This window comes from Mytilus edulis, chromosome 13, assembly GCF_963676685.1.
Source record: "Mytilus edulis chromosome 13, xbMytEdul2.2, whole genome shotgun sequence".
In the NCBI taxonomy this organism is placed as follows: Eukaryota; Metazoa; Mollusca; class Bivalvia; order Mytilida; family Mytilidae; genus Mytilus; species Mytilus edulis.
The window spans coordinates 46,951,204-46,960,540 of NC_092356.1; the positions used below are offsets into that span (position 1 = coordinate 46,951,204).

The 9,337-nt window shown below is 32.8% G+C and overlaps 1 pseudogene; it reads right to left on the reverse strand.

The window, feature by feature from the left end:
- Positions 1-2,744: 2,744 nt before the first annotated feature.
- Positions 2,745-5,202, reverse strand: LOC139500358 (fibrinogen-like protein 1 pseudogene; annotated as a pseudogene).
- Positions 5,203-9,337: the final 4,135 nt, after the last annotated feature.

The window sequence follows — 9,337 nt, forward strand, 5'->3', positions numbered from 1 at the left end:
AAAACTGTCAGATTTTCCTTGATAAAGGTTTGCTGCTTCCAAAAAACTATTAAATCCGCAAGGTTTAAGTTGAAATCATCAATTCAAAATGTTGACGGATGCATCATAAGTTTGTTGACCGTTATGGAATATCTGTTTTGCAGAGGACGAAGGATTTGTTTCAATTGCATTGACTATTCAGATTTTACGAATGGACTATTGGTTACCATACACCTTTAAATAATGAACAAAAACTGTAAATAATAATGACAGCTTCATGAAAGATAAAGCAACACCATTGGTTCCAGATATGGAGCAGGATATGTTTATACGTCTAGATCATCTGAGATCATACCCGGTTTATGATCGGTTTTGTATTTCTTAATCGTCAATAGTCATTGTTTTGCCTTGTTTACTTGTATTTGTCATTTGTTTTTAAATTGTTTTGCCATTGTGTTCTCAGTTTGTGTTCGAATTTTGATACATATGACAAGATGTGGCATGAGTGCCAATGTCACATCTCTCTTATCCAATTTTGAATAACACTTTATTAAGTTCGACCTTCTTTTTTTTTACATTTATCGTTTACTGTAAGCCAACGACTATATACTCATAATAACATATCCTCTTTTTAGGTTTTGTGTGTATTGTCAATATGGTATTTGGTATTGATAGGACAGAAAGAGCAGGGAGGATCGATGATTTAACAACAATTCCTGTCTTCTCTATCCTTGTTCTTGTATCACAGGTCCAGCTTCATTATCCTTTTTATCGAATGCGTGTTAGGCCGCTATTGTTACCGGACCCTATGTACGAAAAGGGTTAACTTAATTAGGTACTGTTTTTTTTCTGAAATAGTTTTAGCGTACGTACTCAAAATCATATGGATTATCGAGGTGTAGTGACGTCATTGACATCATGCTCGAGATAAACGCCAAATCAGCATCAAATAAGTTTGATACCATCACCACATGGAAAACGTCTTTTCTTACAAATGATATCAATTTGAGTGTATTTCTGTTTTCAGAAAAACTGCAGCATACGATCAGGGCATTAAAACCTCATACCATGAAACAAAAACCAAGGACACAAAACATTCTACAAAAGTCACACGGATCAAAGTTGGCAGTTCATGATTGATAGCATGTGAATATGTAGTCCAAATAATTATGACGTCTTGAAAGGCTATTATAATTTTTTTCTTTGACGCCTTACTTCGACGTCATAATGCTGAAGCCGCCATTTTCGGTTGGACTTTGAGAGCATATTTTGCTCTCAACTTTGAGACCCAATTTAGCAATCAAATTTTCAAAGAAGGCTAAAACAAAATGCATATATAAAAATTCTTACCTTTTATGTGTTTGTTTTACGAAAATATTTCCAATTAATCCCTACAGAAATAATAATATAAGTAACAATTCCATCCGAGGCGGGAACATGTCGACTGCATTTTTTAAAACGTTTGTCGGATTTCTTTTTAGGAGATTATAAAATAATTTTTACACCAAACTCGGTAAAACCCGAATTTCCGGAACCATTGTTTTACATTATCCGGAAATTCAGGTTGGTCAAAATGTACCGAGTTTGGTTCAAAAATATATTTTATACACCTTAAATGAAGCATCTAGAGGAGAAATCAGCTAAACGTTTTTATAAAGCAGTAAATTCCTTATCAAAGTCCAACTGAATATATGAGTTTGGCGTTATGACGTTGATGTAAGGCGTCAAAGAAAAAAATTATAATAGCCTTTCAAGACGTCATAATTATTTGGACTAGTGAATATGGTGTTATTTTTCAAAGCATTCATCAAGATGATTATATTGATATTTTGGGAGGCGACTTTCCTGATATGGAACTTGCGCCCTCTGATGACTTGATGTAGTTCTATTTTGCGTATTAGTAAAAGTTAATCAGAAAAATGGAAATCAAGTTAGCTCAACATTCAAATCTCCTTTTTATAGAATATCTTCGAAGGAAAAACCCTCATTCATAATGTGACTACATGGAACAAGTGTTGAACATGTCAATCATACAGCAATCAAAGTAAAATAGAATATAACCAAAGTACATTTTTATGAATAACATTTATTTTCGAATGAAAACATGTGAAATGTCGTAATGTCGATTTTCCTGTGCTGTTTGATAACGTGTAGTACATTAACACAAAATATATAAAAATCGTTTTTACATTTGTTAGAATAAAATGTTCATGCGAACATAATCAGTGAACACAATTTATCTTCTTAGGGACTTACTTTTACATCTTCAATTAATAAGCTGATTTTTTTTCTGTAAAATAACTCAAACTCAAAAAGGTCACATTATAGGATCAAAATTTGTCAAATTATTGAAAAACTAAACTGATTTATGCATATAATAATAGCGAATATTTATTCGAAATAATTTGTGTCAACGTTTGAAAGTACATAACTATGCTTGTTTTCAAATAATACAGTCACATTCGGACTTTCGCAGAAGTATTCTTCGTTATAAGACTGAACAATGGTACAAAGTATTAACTGCCATTCTATGTTTTCATTTACAAATAAAAGACACGTTTGCATTTAATTTTAATTAATAGTTTTAGCAATCAACCATTAGTCATACATAGTGCTTGAATTTTCACATTTCTATTGGTTTTATCATCGTTGTTACCTCTAAAAGGGAGAACCAGCCACGCCATGGTCTCCAGTACATTATTGTTTCGCTTAAAGCCTATTAACCATTAATTGATGCGCTTTTTGGTTCAAAGATACATATTTTTTTACATTTCTATTGGTTTTGTCATCAATGTTGTCTCCTGAAGAGAGTTAAATTTCCGCCATGGGTTCCAGTGCATTGTTATTTGTCCTTCATTTCCAGGGATAAGTTTACCATTGATGTTTCCATATGTACAATCACGATGCCACCAGCCGCTACATTTCTGAAATGCACAACTACCTTCCTTCAGATCATTGTCTCTATTTTTTGTTGAGAACATCATTCCGTTAAGGCTTGTCCCCGTAAAGTCTATAGCTCCATCCCCTGTTGTGTTAATTGAAAAGAAATAAGTTAGCTTTTTGTCAGTTTTCTGTTGAAAACTAATATTGAATCTAAAATTTAACGAAATAAATAATATTTAATTACCAACCTTCTTGAAATTTTTATTTTGCCATAATTTTATTACCATATCATCCCTGCCCTGGCTGTCATTCGCATTATCCGTTTGACTGTTTTCAAGTTCATTCATACGATACAGACTTGTGCTCCTTACGCACAAAATGCTCCACCAGAGTAACGAAGAGGAAAGAATACAAATGACACTCGGTACATTTTATTGACATTATCACTGATTGGTTGATCTATACGATGTTTCTGTGTCTAAACTAACTTATAACATTTTTACCACATCTTAGATGGTTTAACATCTATGTCGTCTGTCTGATAAGTACCAATCATTACCTATTCCCTGTTGTACCAAGTGCGGATTTTCATTAATATACGAAGTGTCTCGGTAATTTGGACATCCAACATTTACATGTATTTAGGGTTTTTTTTGTGCTCTATTGTGGTTTCGGCCAGAAAATGTGTTTTGTCTTATCGTTTGTACTCCACATAATTATAATCATCATTCAATACTGTCATCGTAATTATAGTTGTTCGGACTTATAGTGAAATATATATATATATTCGAATAGTGAAAATCATTTCGTATTGTTCAAGATAAAATATTCGTTTAATAAGAGCATCACTGTTGTTGTAATCTGTCGTTGAAGGAATATATTTCTTGCTGTTCTGCAGTGTGCATGTTGTGTTTCTCTGTGATGAGTGTTCTTGTGTGTGTTTGTGTTGTATTTTTAGTGATATCGTTTTAATACTGTTGGAGGTTTTGGTTCAACGTAAAACCAGGTTCCACCCACCTGTTTTTTTTTTCTTAAAATGTCCTGAAGCAAGTCACTAATATGGCAATTTTTATCAAATAGTTAGTTTCTATACATGTTGGAGTTTGGTTTAATTGCACTTCAGTGTTCTTGTTTTTCCTTTGTTTTCCTCTTATAGTTGATGTGTTGGATTTTTGAACAGCGGTACACTACTTTAGCCTATGTGTATGATTGTTTTGCTTTCCCTAGGTCGACTTTCCCATTTGAAAGTATTTAAATTGTTTTACCTCACCATAAACGAGAACATTTATAATGATATACATGATAATGTGAATCCAGTTACTTGCAGATGGCTTGACTAGTATAATGCAATGTAAATTGAATTAAGCGATTGCATTGTATATTTATCGTATCCTACCTGCCGTGCCGGAGTAATCAGAAATACTAAGTGCATAATTGGATTCCTCATTGCCGATGTAAAAATTGGAATATTCAGCATAAACACTATTACCATCAACATCTACTAAGATGAATCTAACTTTAAATTTCCTTTCTGATAAAATGGCATGCAAATTGTCATTTCCTATCAAAAGAAGATGCAAAATCACCATTTATACTAAAAACACAATGTGTTGTTACTGTTGTTATCTTTACATGGCAGTATATTACAAGTGGTCGAAAGAGAGAATTTTAAATAAATAGTTATAGAAATACTTTGTATATTTTGTCTAAAAGGAGTTAATATCATGCTATTTTCTTGTTTAAAGTTTCAAGCTTTACAGAACTTCGGCATTTAAAAACGACTTTAGTGTCACCACTATGTTGAATACTAATATTCTATTCAAAATACAATAGGTTATACACGTAAATTTTCGTATTTCTTTATCCATTCGTGTAACTAGCGTTTTCTCCTTGGCACTCTTTCCACATCTTCTTGTATCTTTTTATTTCTCATTCTTAAAAAGTTTATGTGTGTAACTACTCATAATATATCACTTTTTCGGTGAAAAATTTCCTAATAACATATTTGATTATATAAATTATATGGAGACAGGTGCCATATGTGAAGAAGAATATGCTTACTTTATCGGGGAAGCTGATATCACTCCTGGTTTTAAGTTTGATAAATGTTGCACAGCCTTGTTTTCTGCGTTGACTTTTGTCTTTAAATTCGCTCGTTTTTTTATGTTTTGCCAAGACATTTTCAGTCAATTTTTTATTTAGTACATTGTTTAATGTTGACAACTTACCAATCCAATATTCACCAGAAGGTTTACCAAATCCTGACTTGTATGCATCCCAGTCCCTGTCAAAACTTTCACTGCCATCAAATCTTCTTTGTACTATCTTTACATTGAACATAATTGTATTCCAAAGTAAGGATGAAGTGTCGGATGTAATGAAAGAATAATTAAACAAACATGAATATGTAATAAATTACTCCATTTATTTGCATTCGATACATGTCGAATTGACATAGCATTTAAAATATCGTCGATAAATTGGCACCCAGAATACTTTCAAAACCAGACAAACTGTTTCATATCTCTATAAACCAACTTAAGTATCACGAGACTACCCTTACCCCAAACGGTTATTGGGTTTACAAATGAAATCTGCCATCATACCGAACAAATTGGTGTTTTTGTGTAACAACTAACGAAGTCTTATAAATATAACTGGAACAGTTGACCTAAATGATGTGTGTGATATTCCATATGCATATCGTGACATTTTGATTAAGTCTAGACTTGCATGACGGGTGAATCATGTATAGCAGTAGACACTAGAGATGTTTAGTATCGGTCTAGTAGACACTAGTGATGTCTAGTCTCGGTCTAGTAGACACTAGTTATGTCTAGTCTCGGTCTAGTAGACACTAGTGATGTCTAGTCTCGGTCTAGTAGACACTAGTTATGTCTAGTCTCGGTCTAGTAGACACTAGTGATGTCTAGTCTCGGTCTAGTAGACACTAGAGATGTCTAGTCTCGGTCTAGTAGACACTAGTGATGTCTAGTCTCGGTCTAGTAGACACTAGTGATGTCTAGTCTCGGTCTATTAAGAATATGTTTGTGGTTCCTCTATTTGTACCTTTAATAACTATTAGCTTGTCGTGATGTTCTATTGTATTGTTTATTTGTATGTTTCTCTGTCCTTTATGTTCTTCCGTTTATTGGTATTGCAGTCATGTCATGTAATGTTGTCATTTTAGTGTTAACGTTATATTCAACATTGTCGTTAAAGCGGAAGGTTTGGCTAGCAACAGAACGAAGGTTCAACCCATCATTTTTTCATAAAATGTCTTGTACAAAGCCAGGAAGATTGTTATTGTTACTAATAGTTCGTTTCAGTGTGTGTTGCATTTCAGTGTTTCTGGTGTGTCGTTGTTCTCCTCTTATACATGTATTTGATGTGTTTCCCTCAATTTTAATTTGTAACCCGGGTTTGCTTTCTCTCAATCGATTCGTGAATTATGAACATCGGTATACTACTGTTGCCTAGTTTGTGTTTATCGTAGAATATATATTCCAATAGATTTACAAGATTTGAACATTGGTAAACAACGTATCCCTCTTCTAGATCATTGAAACAAACAAGATTAAGTGTTTGATTGTCGCCCTCAGTATCGTCTTCCATTTTTAACATTGATTTATACAAAGTGACAAACGTTAGATTCGTGAATCAAAACAGTTAAACCTTAATTTAACTACAACAATTTGTGTTCAAATTATGACTGTTCTTGTTTCTTAGCAACGGGCATATATTTCAGAAGCGTGATAATAAGGTAAAAAGTTCTAACCGTCCACCCTCCGTCTTCATAGTCCATGTCACAGAAAACTGACATTCTAGTGTGTTGGTTTGGGTAAATAGTATAAACACCACTCTTCTTTCCAATATGGTCACTACAATCCTTCGGTATCAGTCCATCTATGTAACAAGTAAAACTATAAGTAGAGCTTTTTTTACATTTTGATGAAAGGTACGAACGAAGGTTAAGGGACCTTGTAATACACTTAACCGATGTCACTAACAGTCTTTGTTGGGGTTTTTTCTGAATCAGACGTATTTTCAAACATTTAAGCATACCGTAAATAAAAACGCTTTCAATATCTGAACATAAAGCAAACTAGTCTCAATTCACTTATGTCTGATACGTTACTTATGTTAACCACGATAACACGCATTTTAATGAAGTTATTAAAGTATGACACTTTTCGTTCAACAGAAAGATTAATAATTATTATGTGTTCCTTATGTGTATGGTTTCATCAAATAGTCAATCATAAAAATAGTGGATCATCGACAAGCTAAATGATGCTGCAATGTTTTGAAAACGTAATGTTTAATAAATATGAGGAACACAGATTTTGTTCAATCAATGTTAAGGTCAAATATAAAAAAGATAATGTAACTCATGTGATCGCAAGAAACAAATTTGAAACGGAACAAGTAGAATACCTCCTTGAATTCCACAGATGATTTTCATAGTCTGTTTTTTTTAACTAATTATATCTTTAGTAAATTCTAAATACGCAACTGGTATGGGATAATTGTTTTTGCATATCGTTACTTTGTAATAAATGTGGACCAATCATCGGTGCATTAAGCATTAATTTTACAGAAATTAAATGTCATTTCAACAGGGAGAGGGGAAAATGAATAGATACATTGAGATACACACATCCTCACAAACAGCTTTGATTTAACTTTTAGTAGTGTCATGTATTGACCACGTGTCCACTATTATCAATATTCAATTTAATGCAAATCAATTTTAAAATGAACGTTACATAGTTCACACTGTAAACAAGCATTAAAAGTAAATAAAGAAGAAAAACAAAAATGTTACTGTCAGAAAGAGGAACTTTGGTGCTTTGGAAAATTAAACTGTCTCTGTCTCTGACTTAGTTATTTAAAATAGACTAGGGCAAAGATAAAAAATATGAGGCTAGGGTTTTGTGTGCTGAGGAAAGGTACCCTGATGCGTCTCACTTCTTATAATGCATTGTATATATTCTGGATTTAATCAAGACCATTGCAGGATAAGTTGAAACGTTTAGTTCTAAATATTTCCGAATGTTTTTGTCAAAAACGCAATTATACACTAATTGAACTGTTCCATAGGCGATCCTTACTAGTGTGTATGAACAAACCGCATTTCAACAATGGCTTATCCCCAATGAAAGACGTGGAATCACTGCAAGTTATTAAACGAGCCCGGCATAAAATGTATTGGAGGCCTTTTTTATTTTTATTATTTTGCAAATTTTTCAATATAGGTAGTGTTTGTTTTTTTTTCTTTTATTTGTCTTGGTATTTTCTATGATTGGAAAGTTGTATTTATATGATATTATTTAGGAGGGTTGTTGTTGTTGTGCACAATCTTTTATTTTTTAGTGTATTTTTTTCTTCTGACGTGCCTATATTTATGACATTTTTAACAGTTGTCTCCTGCTCTCTGATGGTCTTATATTTTACCTTTCGTAAGTCTAGAAATCCTATAAATCACAAACAAATCAAGTTTAACGTGTGTCGGTGCATGTAAAAAAAGGTATAAATAGCAAACAATTTTGTTAAACGCCATCGAAGTTCCATGACGCTTCGATAAAGAATATATAAATATGTCGTTATATAGGATCCCTAAAACGAATCGTATGTATCATTTTTCACGTGTACATATCTTTCGTCAACTTGTAGGCAACAGAAAGCGCGTCGGACGCATAAATCCTTAACATGCTATTTTCATTTTTTGTTTTTCCAACGAATTCAAAATGAAAGTGATTCTCAACAATTATCCAAAATAAACTCTTTAATGTTAATTTTTGAGATTTGTTTATTTCTTCTTGATTCTGATGTGTCGCAGTTAACTCAGATTGGAAGGTATAGTAACATGATTGTTCATTTAGTAAAGCCCATCTAAAAAGGTCGTCATGATACGTGTATGTATGTTTTTTACCGAATTGTCAGCACCTAGTTAAGGTGTTATCTACATGGATAGAAGTTGCACAATTTTAGACATTAGACAACTCTCCATCCAAGTAACAATGTATAAAAAGTTAACAATTATAGGTGAAAGTACGACCATCAGCATGGGACCTTGGCTCACACCAAACAGCAATCTATAAAGGGCCCAAAATGATCTATGTGAAACAATTCAAACAGGAAAACCAAATTTTTATGTATTTTATATTTATTTAAAACAAAAGAACAAGGTATTTTTTGAAATTCTAGTGAAGAAATCATATACTACTAAATGTTTTGATGGTTTTTGTTGTGTTTTATTAGTTGACTTTTTGTGAAAAGTAGATTAGCGTACATTTCTACGATTATAACTTACATGCTGTTACACATTTCTGCCTTTTTTCGTCAACCACACATTTCTCAAAGCCGTGACATGTGTGGTCTCTACATTTGCCCGCAATACTCTGCAATATATCTGCATGTTTACCAAATTTAACAGCACTGCATCTACATATGACTATGTCTAGATGAAACA